This window comes from Talpa europaea (genome assembly GCF_964194135.1).
Source record: "Talpa europaea genome assembly, chromosome: 6".
NCBI classification, from domain to species: domain Eukaryota; kingdom Metazoa; phylum Chordata; class Mammalia; order Eulipotyphla; family Talpidae; genus Talpa; species Talpa europaea.
Window position 1 is genome coordinate 35418353 of NC_140072.1, and position 13588 is coordinate 35431940.

Consider the following 13588-nt stretch of genomic DNA (forward strand, 5'->3'; position numbering starts at 1 on the left):
GATCCCTACCAGGGATGGACTCTATACTTAAGAGAGGTCTAATCTTCTGGATTGAAAATTGCATTGCATAGCAGGAATTGAAGAAGATTAATTTGACATATTGTAGCCAATACTTGATCAATGGTCCCATTCAGTCTTTTCTGACATTGGCATATGAAGTTTCTAACATTTCTTTTATATCATTGATGGTAGACATTTATGTGAAAATATAGGATCTTTCTAGTGTAGCTGACTGCAAATTTTCATTCATAATACAATTTGTATATAAAGAGAAAATATAATTTATTTCCTTTATTTTAGTTGCATTTCATCTCCACCTCTTCCTAGTCTTCAATCAGTAGTGAGTAAGGATAAGGCAGAGAGATCAACTGAATGTCCAATCAAGTTTATAACTGTTAGGCCTGATAATTTAAGCCATCTTTCTCAGTTGACATTCATTCTTCCAGTTGCATAAAAGGCCCAATCTCTTCTGGATTTTTGCTCTCCTCTCCTTCCCACCTTAAGATGCCATTTTGGTGTGTTGGGAAGGGTGGATGTGATTTCTGAGTCCTACTGGTCATGAAAATAAGGTGGGGATTCTCAAGTTCACGTGGTATCTTTGTTTTAGCTTCTGGACCTTTTCCAGCTGAGTCTACTGTCCATATAGTGTATAGATGTTTGTTTGCTTTCTTAGAGGCTGTCTGAAACTGGTGACTCATGGTCTTTTCATTTGGCATGGGCAGAATATTAGAAAGAGCACACAAACGCTCCTGTGGAAAGCTCTCTACATCGTGTGCTCAATCCACATCAGTGGCCAGAAGTTCATTCCCAGTCCCTACTAAGGGCTCTCTCACTCTGTGACAGCAGACTCCACCCCTTAAATAACCAAGAATTGCCAGGGAAGCTCAATTACAGTGCTCCCCTCTGCTTAATCACACGACATAGGCAACAGCAGTTCTGATGTGAACTTTTTGAGAAATGTTATGTTAATTCTTCATTTTTTTGAGGTCAAGAACTATATGAAGAATATTTAGTGTTGTACCTTTAACACTCAGATTCTATTTATTCTGTACATTAAAAACTGCAAGATACTGTCATGAAATCAAAGTATTAATTCATAAAATTATTTCCACATGCATGAAAGCTACAGTTGACAGTGTTTCTCTGACCATACTTTTGATTGGATGAGTCAAGTAGAAGTCTTTCCTTTAGTAGTAAAGTTAAATTAAAAATTGTTCAAGAATTAACCTTCCCCAAATCTCTGCCCTAATCTCTTTCACTGTGGGGATTTTCCAAGGTTATCTAAGTCTTACAGAAAATCTTAATGCTCATAGCTCTTGATATAGTTTCTGTATCTAGAATGTCTATTATTATTACCACATACATCTAAATAGAGTATTTTCTTCAGATTAAGATTAGTAGAGTAAGTGATCTTTCTGTTAAATACAACTCTCTTTATCAACACAACATAAGCAGTTTTATTACAAGTCCATCCAGTGTGGTGCTTTGAGAAATACCTTTAAATATGTTTTCTTTCAGAGGTATTTCACTATAACCCTGTCTGGATTCTGACTTGCATTCTCTCTTTTTTGTTTCTGTTTCTTTTTTTTTTAATTGTATTTTTTTAGATAACATTTGTTACATATAATTCAGAGGTATAGGTTCATACTTCTTCAGATGTCTATTACACACCTGTAGAAACATAAAATGGTCTTTTCATATTACTCTTTGATTTTTTAAATATTGCTCTTCTTTAGTCTCTCTGTGTTGTATGTTTTCTTTTGTAACCAAACAGTAGTTGCACAGAATAAATACATTGACTATATACTATATGTATATATTTTTTCATACTGACCTTATCAGAGAATTATGACTTCCTTTTCCTTGTGAATTTTATGGCTCTTCTCTGGCTAACTCTTAGAACTCCAGATCCTTAAGACTTGGGGGGACTATATTTAGACTTATTTGAGTATTTCATGAAAGTAACTAATAGGTGGATTCTCATGTCTAGGAGGACTTTGGGCCCCAGCTTGAGAATCCATGACTTACAAATTTCTTTCTTCAACCTTAGTGTGTAGTAACTGCTGGGTGTGGTAGAGACAGACTCCACAGTGAAAGAACCACCTGTTTCCCTCACCCTCTGTGCTCCACCAGGGTCAATCATTGACTCATTCATTCTCTCAAGAAACACTTCTTGAGTATCCATTGTTTCCCAAGAATTAAGTGGTGTCAACGGAAATAGAAATTCTGATTTTGGTGATAATTGACATTTAACCCCAGTTAGTGTTCTTTCTTTTTCTTACTTGTAGAGGGATCCAGAAAATGAAATATAGGACAAATTGTGATCTTTCACAAACAGTAGCAAATATGTATAACTAAATTCACATATCAAGAGGCACCATTAAAGTCATCATCCTTATTATTTTCATCGAACTATTAACATTAATGCTTGCTGACACACTGAGCTACTGTGTTTATAAAGTACAAGAGCTCAAACATGTAAAGCAACAGGCCTGACAGACAACAAAAAGACAGGGATGTACAGACTTAAGCTCAGGCAAATATTCTTTCTTCATTGGGGTCATCTCCCTAAACCACATGAAAGTATAAATAATACAATAATAATTTACTTTCTGTAGATGAAGATAAACTTATGGATGAATTAAAAAATTCTATATCTTAATGTTACTCTTTTGTGTATGTATATGATAAACCAAATGATAATGTAGATTTTTTTCTGATAGAAATATTTATTTTTTTTAATCTCAAGTTAATTTTTGTGAATTTTTTAATAGCCTAATTGGTTCAGTCTCTCTCTCTATGCATATGTGTTATATATGTTACAGTATATATATTATAGGAAATGTATATATGCACAAACACACATCATATAAGCATGCATACCTATATAATTTTATGGACAAATAAATCCCCAATGAGTATTTTGTGTTCCAAAACCAGTATTCACATTAAAATTATTTAAAAATATTTTATCAACTGATAAATATTTGTATTGAAAAAAACCTATGCAGCAACACAGCAGATTTTACTTTTTAAAACATTCTCTTGGTTATCAAAAAAGTTCCTATAATGCCAATAAATGGCTGCTCTAGGCACATTTACATAGATGTTAAGTAGAAAGTATATGTATAAAGTATAAAGAGGTTAAGCAAAATTAGAAAAAAGGACAATTATGGGTTTTTTAATATCATCAGCTAACAGCTATAAATAAACAAGTGGCTCTGATAGTGAGACTGGAGCAGAAGCATTTACTCTTAGGTAATACTAGAAATTATAGTTCTGTCAATCCAATCCCTGCAAGTCATGTTCTATGCTGCCATTTTCCTCTTTCCAAGACTGGGCCATCTTCACCCAGTAACGTTTTGTGGTTTTCAGGCTACTCTTTCTGTACCATCTTACAGACTTTTATTTTGTTCTTCAACCTGTTGTACATGATGGGGACTCTCAGTAAATTGATAAAGCTTTTGATGAGTTGCCTCTCCCAAGCCTCTTGTTTAACAGGTGCAAAATAGTGGACTTTAAGATTTCATGGTAAAATGAAAATTTATTGGAAAAGCAAAGATTTCACCCATTAATTTCAGGATTGGCATCAAGAAGTGTGTCTGGAGGACCACTTACTTCAAAACACTGAGGTGCCTGGAGCATTATTGATTTATAAAGCTAATTTCTGGCCCTCTACAATGTTATATGACTCACATTATTTCCACTTCTGGGTGATTAGTAGTATTTTTTCCTATTTATCTATATTGTATGTGGAATTGGTTATGCTGGACCCAAAGAAAAGGTTCACTCCCTGTTCTTCCCATAAGCAATTTATTTTTCATTTACCTTATATTCTACTTTATCAGACTGCTGTTATCTAATTTAGATTAATGATATGCCAATTGTAAACCAGGGAAAAGCATCTTTCCCCCATGGTACCATATGAATTGGTCAAGGGCAATGACAATTGCAAGGAGAAATTTGGGTTTGAAAACTGAGTTCCCACTACTGTCAGTCTCCCTGGCACTTCACCATTGTATCTAAAGCTTCTTCTGAGAACATCACAGCAGGTTGTCCCTTGATTGCCAATACATTCTCCAAAAGGTGGGACAAGTGTACGAAGAGCAATTGACACAATACATTCTCTAATGAGATGACTGCAGATGAAGGTAATCAGTTAAAATAGATTCATATTCAGCAGCTCCTCAAGCAAACACCACAATGCATTTTATAAAACATACCAAAATGGCAAAATAGTTCAGTCCCATTGGTAGAGATTCTTTATGTTATATTTCCCCCCTTATCTAAAATGGGCGATTGCTTTTCTGCCAAAGAGGCTCAAAAGGGCCATGAAAACTATAGTCCTTTAAAGCTGTTAAATGCATCTTCAAATTTACAATAAAATTCAGCATGACAAATCTTCCAGTAAAATCTCTGGAGCACCATAGCAGCAGTGACACAATTTTTCTTTAAGTCTGTATTTTAGTATTCAACACCTTGAGAAACAGGGAAAGCAAATGTGGGCCAGGAAAGCAAAACAAAACAAAAACCAAAATAGAAAAAAAAAAACCACAACAACAAAGACAGTGAAAAAAAAATGCAAACAACCACGCAAGCTATTAAACATATGCCAAAGTAAACAATCAGTGCGGGTTTGCCACAGCTCTGCCCTGCAGGTAGACACAGGCAGCTCGGGAGCAAATGGAAGGGAAAAAGAAAGACAAGCAGAGAGTGGAGGAACTGGAGTTGCTGCGGAGCAGGAGCTGGACGGCCTGATTGTGAGCCTCAAGATACACCATCAGCCATGCAAAACAGGACATACCTTTCTGGCTTGCTGGTTCTGTCGGCTGAGACAAAGCAGTCCCATTCGCAGCGGGAGGCCAAATCAAAATGAAATTTTATTTAGTCTGCACTGTCCCCAGATTGGGTTTCAGAATGACTGCTTTAGGAGATAGCATGGATGTGGCTGATGCATGCTTTGCATATGAAACTGCAGTAGGAAAAGAAATCTACATAATCAAAAAAATCTGTGCTCTGTGTTGTGACAAAAACCCTGGACTCCAGTGATTTTACTGCAGTGTATGTTTTCAAGCAGGCCTTTTTGGGGTAAAATGCATTTTTATATGATGTCTTAGCTAATATTGTTAGCAAATAATAATAAATTTATAATACTCTAGTTTATGAAAATATATAGGTTCCTGGGTACAACTCTACCACATTGAAATAATTGTGATCTTTAAGTATATTTATGAGCACATTAAAAATTTGTGTGAGGAAACAAATTGAATTTTAAAACATGCTTAGGTTATTGAGGGGGTTGTTCTGATAATTACTATACCTCTGAACCTCCATAAAATAAATGAAAAGCTTAAGTCGTAGGCAAGAGTCAAATAGACTGAGAATGAGAGTCCCTTTGACTTTTCTCTGTAAGACACTGCTCATTCATATTTAGAGGCTATTTATAAAAATGGGGGGGGGATCTTTTGAAACATTTTTTAGACATAAGAAATATTTTTAAAATTCAGAAAAGGGACTGTAAAAAGTATCTAATACATATCAGGGAATCTTTGAAAAATCCATATATGTACCTACAGACACACCAACTATGTTTTTAGGACTAGGTTCTCACTGGCCTTGCGAGCAGAGGAGTGGCATGCAAGGTACAGGGAAACAAGGGGGCAGAATAGAGCCTGTTGGTAAATACATATTATTTCTCAAAGAAATACTTATCCCAGCTTGATTTTGATAGATCAGTTCCTTGAGGTTGAGTGCTGCCAATCACTTCCTTTAGAGGGGAGAAAAAGAAAAAGAAATTGAAAGAAAGAAAACCTACCTGTGTAAAACGAGAGTAAAAAAGGCCAGACAGGCTCTCCCTCTGCAGAGTGTTCTGAAAAACATGGACAGTCATCACTGTGTTTTATGAAGTCTTCCTAAGGAGAAGAGGACCATGAAATCTGTCCATTTAAGCCCTGAGGAGGTAGTCTCCAAGCCACCACCCCGAACAGCAGAAAAACTTCTCTTAATAATGAGATACAAATAGCTCAAACAATGTGTTTCCACACGGCCCCAGCAGAAATCACTAACTATGGAACCATGGATGGACAGCCCTCAGAGGAACAGTCAAGACTGATGCTGGGATCCAGGTTGGGGCATGATTTTCTTAGAAAAAGCTTTCCCCTGCTGCAGCCTGGATTGGCGACCTGTCAATAATAATATATACAAATGCAAAGGTCTCCTTAAATGGATAATTTTGCATTCGTTAGGATGGCATCCTGTTCTGCTGTGCACACCACCAGCATAATTAAAGCCTAAAATCCAAACAGAGCAAGGCATTTGTTTCCCTTACCCTCCAGGGCCACCGCGTCCAAGTCTCCCTGTAACAAGGGCAGTGTGTTGGTTTCTCTGCTGCTTTCAGGCAAGACCCTTTTTGCCTTGACTTTCTATTATATCATAATTATTCAGATAGTTATTAAGCAGGAGTTTTGTCTGCAAATTATATTTAGTGACAGTACACCCCTTTTCTGAGGAATGGAAAGATGAGAATTCTTAACAAATCCTATATCCCCCAAATTCAGTGCACCTGGCATTCACTTTCTACCTAATAAGCATCCGTGAATATGCAAATGTTCAGTGTCTCAGTAACCTCATTAATTTATTCCTCAGGCAATCATAGAATGTGAACCAGTCCTGTGCCACTAGTGCTAGAAATGGTGCCGATCGGGGCTATGAGAATCAGCTGAAAGCCCCGGCTGCATATTGAAATACCGTTTCATCTTTATTCTATCCTTTGGCATTCTGATTCAAACAAAGACTCTTACCTTCCTCTACTTAGCTGACAGCAAAAAGCAAAAAGTAAAAAAAAAAAAAAAAAAAAAAAAAAGCCGAAGGAAAATAATCAAGGTCTCCCCTTTCAGCACCAAATACAAACCAGAGGTGATTCATGTTTTGAACAAAATCTCCACAGCAAAACAGTTTCCAAAGTGCACAAGTTGTCTTATTTTGTTATTTATGGGGAGGGTGGAGGGCTTTTGAGAGTGGAGGGCGACCTGCTTCTCATACTGCAATGCAGTAGAATCATCTTTCTCTTTGCCCACATTAAAAGCCCTGAATAATGTTTATAAAATGTTAGGGAATCCCGGTAGGTTTCCTATTTAACAAGCCATGTATGACAAATCACAGTGTAATGTACTACGTTCTTAATCTTTAATTAGAATGTGAGTATCTGCTAGAGAACGCAGTTAACTTTGACACGTTAAATCTTCTGGTTAAAGTGCCTTACAGGAAGAGCAAAGATGAAGCACTGGAACAATCTCTTGCTTCTCTCCATTCACCCAGACAGTTGGGGAAGGATGATAACATCTTGTAATACCTGCTCTGTAGTAATTAATCGCTGTGGTATTTAGGACCATTCAAGTAGACAAATATGACAGAGACAGGGACAATTAGGAACCTTGTTCAAGCTACATTAACTTTTCCAGCTATTACAACACGGCAGCTCAAGTTTGCTTGTAAAAGCTGCAGAGGGATTGCTATGCATTAGCCGTGCGATTATTAATGAAAGAAAAGGAGAATTGTGTTTATTGTAGTTTGAAAATTGCAAATAAATTTCAATTATCTGCTATGTCATTTTGTTAAACATGCATTCTGGAAATGCCTTTGTACTCTAAATCATGAGCTACTTATAGCAAACTAATACCAGAAACCCTCAGGGAGACAGAAAGTCAATATTTTTGTTGAACTTTTTTTTTTTTTCTTTTTGGTAAGTGAAACTGGAGATGGGCCATACCACCAGGATGGGTTTGAGGTAGCAAGCTCTGTGGCATGCTGGGCTTCACCTGCCCCACCATTCACCAATAGACCTTGAGTCAGGTCTCCCAGCTGGACATCAGGGCAATCAGAATCACACTCTTCAAAGCCACCAGAGAAGCTCTCCTTCCTCTGGGACATCCTCAAACCAGTTATAAGAAATCAGTTATGATAAACAAATAATGTCTGCCATCTTGCCATCTCTGCTCCTTCCAATAACAAAGCCAATTTGGGTGGAAAAAACCTACAGAGTGGTTTTCTCATCTGTGGATGTGATGAAGAGTCAGTGTTTCTGGAGAATGGCTCATGTCTATTCCCTTTCAGGAGGATAACTGCCAATCATTTTGAATGGCAAACTTGATCTTGAAAACAACAACAACAACAAATCACACTTGGAAGCAGGGATAAACATACCCGTTTCTTTTCTCTTGTGAAACTATTTGTTTCTCAAAGCATGCAGACATATATATCCAGTCCCAAACCTCCCCTCGGTATCTCCCACCCAAACCTTGCTGCAGGCACGCTGCCAGAGGTCTGCAGAGATGCATGCCCTGGGGCCCCGAAAATGCTCCAAGTCCAAACTTCCCATGCACCTGCTATCTCTCTACCCAATTTATTATCTGATGTTACGGGCCATCAGGAACTGAACATGAAAAAATAATTTTGCTCTGTCCTGTAGTTAGGGACCTTATCCAATTGTCTTCTGTAAATCAAAGAAAGACCAGCTTAGCATGGCACAAATCTGCATCCCCACCCCAGAATCTGTTGTCACACACACAAAAAAGCTGCTCAGTGCTCAGGAACAATCTCCCCTCTCAGCCGAGCTGCGATGATGTCAGCTTTCTGATTACAAACTGCTTATTTATGCTTCAACAGCTGCCAAGAGCAGCAAATAAGTGGCTAAAAGAGTGTCTAGACCAGGCTTTCAGGCCTCTATTGTCTGGGGGTTGTTACCTGGTTGACAGCGATGGGTCCAGCTGCCTGGTGTGAAAGGGAGCAGAGATGGCAAGGCGGTGATTGACAGAAGGGCCCTCCGGGTCAGCCTGGATGGCCCCACGTCTTTATATTCCTGGCTCCAAAGGGAAAGCCAGGGCTCTGCCTTGAGGTTGGAGGTGAAAGGAAATGTTGGAGGGTAATGAAAAAAATCTTTTGGCCAATTTGCGATCATGAACACTTCCCTGGGGGAATCGAAGCCAGTTCAAGTGGCCACAGAGTGGCCAGAAGTGGGCACCTCCAGCAAAGGGAGCAGATCATTTTTGAGAAACCTCACGTATCCCTGGAGGGGAAGACACATAGGCACACATCCATTCACTTTCTTCCTTTTTCTTACTTCCTTTTTTCCCCCATTGTGTTCTCTGGGATAGTTCATCTCAAGTAAATGCATTTGTGACCACCTTTTTAACTCACCATCCTGATAGTTTGATAAGGGTTTCAGAAACCTTTCCATTTAGGACTTTCAATTGAAGACTGACAGAACATGAAACACTCCAACATTTGGGAAAAACAAGGAGCTTTGCAAGCTGACGTAAATGTCTAATTAGAATTTTCGACCACTGCTTGCAACCATTGAGTCTTCCTTTCCCATTTGTTCCCAGCCACGCACTCCATTTTAACACTTTTCAGGGTAGATTTGAATGTACCAAATCGTTCCCTTCAACCGCGTGTTCACAATTCATTGCAGTTGATTGGCACCAAACATGTGGGGCTTTCATTCTGCTCCTCTTTTCACCCCCATTTTATAGTTTGGGGTTCTTGGGAAGAAAAGAACACTGCTAAATATTGATCATGGAGAGGTGCTCATTTGAATATAATAATATTAATGAAATAACTTCCCCCATGGTGCCTACCCCCTCATTATTGCTGCTCAGATATGTTTTGCTTTCTCAGGAGCTGCAGCATTATTATTTAGACACCTTTGTTCCTAGAGGGACAATTAAGAAGTAGAGCTCCCAGGGGGCAGAGTCTAATGCTTACTTCTTATTTACTTTGTCCCAAGCATTAATATATATACATATATCTCTCCATAGTATATATTTCTTCCAAATGTTGGCTATGATCAATGATGCAAATAGTACAAATTTGATGATTCTGTGGTCTTAAAAAATATTGCATGAAAAAATGATGACGAGTAAGCATTCCACATTGTGTAAAACAACATCCATTTAAAATCGTGGTAATCCCCAGAAGCTGCCAGACTTGAATGAAATACAGGCGAGCACCTGAGGAGTCAGAGCTTAATTTGTGTATACAGTTGGCTTTCTCCATAATATCTGATTCAGACTCTGTAACGAAAATGAAATCATGTTAAATTAACTGTAAAAAATAAGTTGATTTAATTAAGCACAGAAAGACTTAATAGATATAATAAAATGTTAAAAAGTCAAATGATGTGCAGTTACATTTCAGTTAACACTGCTCAACAAATGTACTAAATTTATTCCTTTCAATAATGATGTGTTTTGAACATTTAATTAGATAAATAATGTCTAATCACTTCAGCAAATCTGAACTGGAAGAATCCTTGTCATTAAAGGTGACTCAGGCTTGCTATACCTACCTTTTAAGGGAAAGGAAAGCTGGCAAACTTCAGTTCTTTTCAAGGAGATGAACAGAAACTAAGGTAAAGTCTGTCTTTCAAGCCTCATTAAAATTCAGGGTTTGCTAAACAAACTATTATTTACAGTAAGATGAGTGTTACTCGGAATAGACTTCTACTTGTTTGCCTTTTTTAAGCATCAGAAACTATAAGCAGCTGATAAGAAAAGGTATTCAGTGTTAGATGTCCTATAATTCATCATAATACCGTTTCCTTTAATAACTACTTTGCTCAAGTGATTGGCATGATTACAAGAAAATTACTTCAAATTATTCAACTCTTATCTTTCCTCTAAGATGTCCTAAGTTGGATGATAGTTAGCATAATGGGGGCCTATTAATTACTAATGTGGAAAGTCCTTCACAATTTGGATAGAGTTTGTAGCCCAAATAAAGAAAATAGTGCCAAATGCAACCTTACATAATCTGCTCCTTAAGATGGTGCCACCCACTGTCTATTAAATGGAATGTCAAGGACATTTATTTCTTCATAAGATGAACCCAGGCTGTTTATGAAAAGCAGCCTTACTATTAACATCTATATGTGTACATACACCACGCACACACTCAATAAGTACATTTGTGCACTGCACAAAAGTATAGATATACTGAAATACAGAAGATGATTAACATAAAATTACCATTTCAAACTTGTGCTGTTATTCACCCAAAGCTTTTTGGGAAAAAAATTCTTGATACATAATCTTTCCATTTATAATATTGCCTCAAATGATTTGTTTTGTGAAATTTATCTATAAATCTATAAAGTTTGTACCAAGTCATAATACAGTATGAAATTCTGTTAAATCCTGAGACTTTTGAATGTATAGATAGATTGTTGTTAACAAATATTTATTTTCTTCCCTTACTTTGAGTAAGAGTGGATACACGAATCGAGTCCAAACTAAAAATACCAACTCAGAACTTCTTTCTAATTAATCACTGTTTATGTTGCATTTTCCTGATAATACTTTGTGGAATATTTGTCTTTTAGCGTTACAAATTTCCATATTTTTAAGATATTTTTTCTTTTATGATAAAAGTTTTATAAACCAATATTGAGAATCCAGATCATATAAAATCAAACCTAAAAAGGTTAACAATGGATTTTAAAGTTTATTTTGTATGTAAATAACAACACTGGCTATTAAGGGGTAATTTGATGTGCTTGTTATTTTGTTTGTGACTTAAAGAACCTTTGAAACTTTTCACTATTTGATGTGTACTTACACTTTTGAAGGTTTTTTCTTTGCATTTTTAACAAAAATACAAGCTAACCTACGTGCACACAGAGTTGAAAATAAAAATCAAGAAAACAACATAAACAATATCCATGGAAAAAATCAAAGAAATACAAATGTCACAGGATATATGGGCTTTACTAAAATCTCACCTCTTTAGGTTTGTAATTAATACTCTGTCTATCTTCAAAGCCTGCTTATACCTGCTGGCCAGGGCATTCTACTATTATCTAACCTCTACCTACTGGGGAGGAGAGAAAGGGATCACAGGGCAATATTATGTGGCCCAAGGAGAGACCTCCACCGCCTTCGTCCTTCATGCTTCATTCTTCTTCACTAGTCTTGGCTGTGGTTGGAGACATTTGCGATTTCTCAACGCAGAGTGCTTGCTTTTTTCCTGCTTTGGCCTTCTAGCAATCAGTGGGATTTTACCTCTGGACCACGTCTTGGGTTCTCATCCAGCTATCTTAACTAGAGAGAGCATTGACCTGGAAATGGAAAACTGTGGAATGCAAAAGATATCATGATCAAATATACCATAGAGCAAACTGTTTGATAAATTGTAATATAAAAGGTAAACAGAAGCTCCCATTATGGTAAATTTATCAAGATCTTTATTACATAGTTAATACTATCTAAGCGTCATGGGTGAGCTCAGAAAAAAAATTTTAAAACCTCAAAACTAAACTTAAGACACATGATAGAGTAATATTTGTACTTAATTATACCTTGATTGTATATTGTAATATGGACCAAGAAACCTATACAAAAATAAAGATATTATTGTCTCCCAACACACTATGCATCTAACAATGCAATTTTAATAACATAAAAAGATGAGTTTTTTATTCTCATTCTGTTCTTCATTTTCCCACTTACTGTCTGTCTGCATGCCTGTACTGTAGGATTCTGCACATTAAAACTTGGAATTTTGGGCTTACTTGCAAGTAATTTAAGACTTCTATTTAAAATTCAGGAAAGTAGTCTTGTTTGGGTTGCCTTTTCATGTGTAAGTTGCAGAGTCTGGAACTTGGCCCTTCTCTGGAATAAATTAGGTTGCAAGTCCAAGTGGCTTGTGCTTAGTCATGAGTGTCGTTGAGAGAATCACTGAGTCGCTCTTTACCTCAGTTTCTTCCTTACAGATGGTTATATCGACCCATCTTTCTTAGCAAAACTATTTTTGAAACTCACACATATCAAAGAGTTTTATATGCCTTAGAGAAAAGGCAGTATATTTTATTAAGTTCACTATTTTATTACACACAAATATGAAAAAAATATAAGGAATGAAAACAGAATTCTCTTTATTTTTTGAATGAGTTGTTTTAAATTTTTTAGAACTTCTGCCCCTGCTGTCTACGAACTAAAGCAGGAAAGAAAGAAAGCGGAAAAAGGAGAGAGAGAAGAAAGAAGAGAGAAGAAAGAAAACTGGGTGTGAACTGAAGCTTTAGGGACAGTCTGACACAATCAAAACCCCAAAATCCCATTCTGAAAACATACATTTGGGGCTGAGCTTGGGGAAGTCACTCCATTTCAGAGCACTTCATCCCTCCACCTATAAATTCTGATCCAGGAATATGCATACTGTTTGAATTTAAAGCAAAATCTAAGGTAATAAAAATGTGTAAATTATAGACCTTTGAAGAGAATGCAATTGATCAAACTATTATTATTCTTATTTCTCAGGTGGACAAATGTGAGCAAGGCCACAGGAAAAATATTTACCCTGCCCCATCAAGGACATGGAAAGTAGAATAAACACAGAGTAGCTACGATTTTCACAGTATCTACTGAAAGTATTTTGAAATACTCATTTCAAGTTTGTTAAATGTAGAAACCTTCAGAAAGCAATGCTAAGAAAGGTAGAGTTTCAGACTGGACCCTCTTCCATTTTCCTCACCTGGAAAGCACTGGACCATGGCCACAAGCTGCAGCCATGAATCTGTTACTAGCTGTCTTGGTAG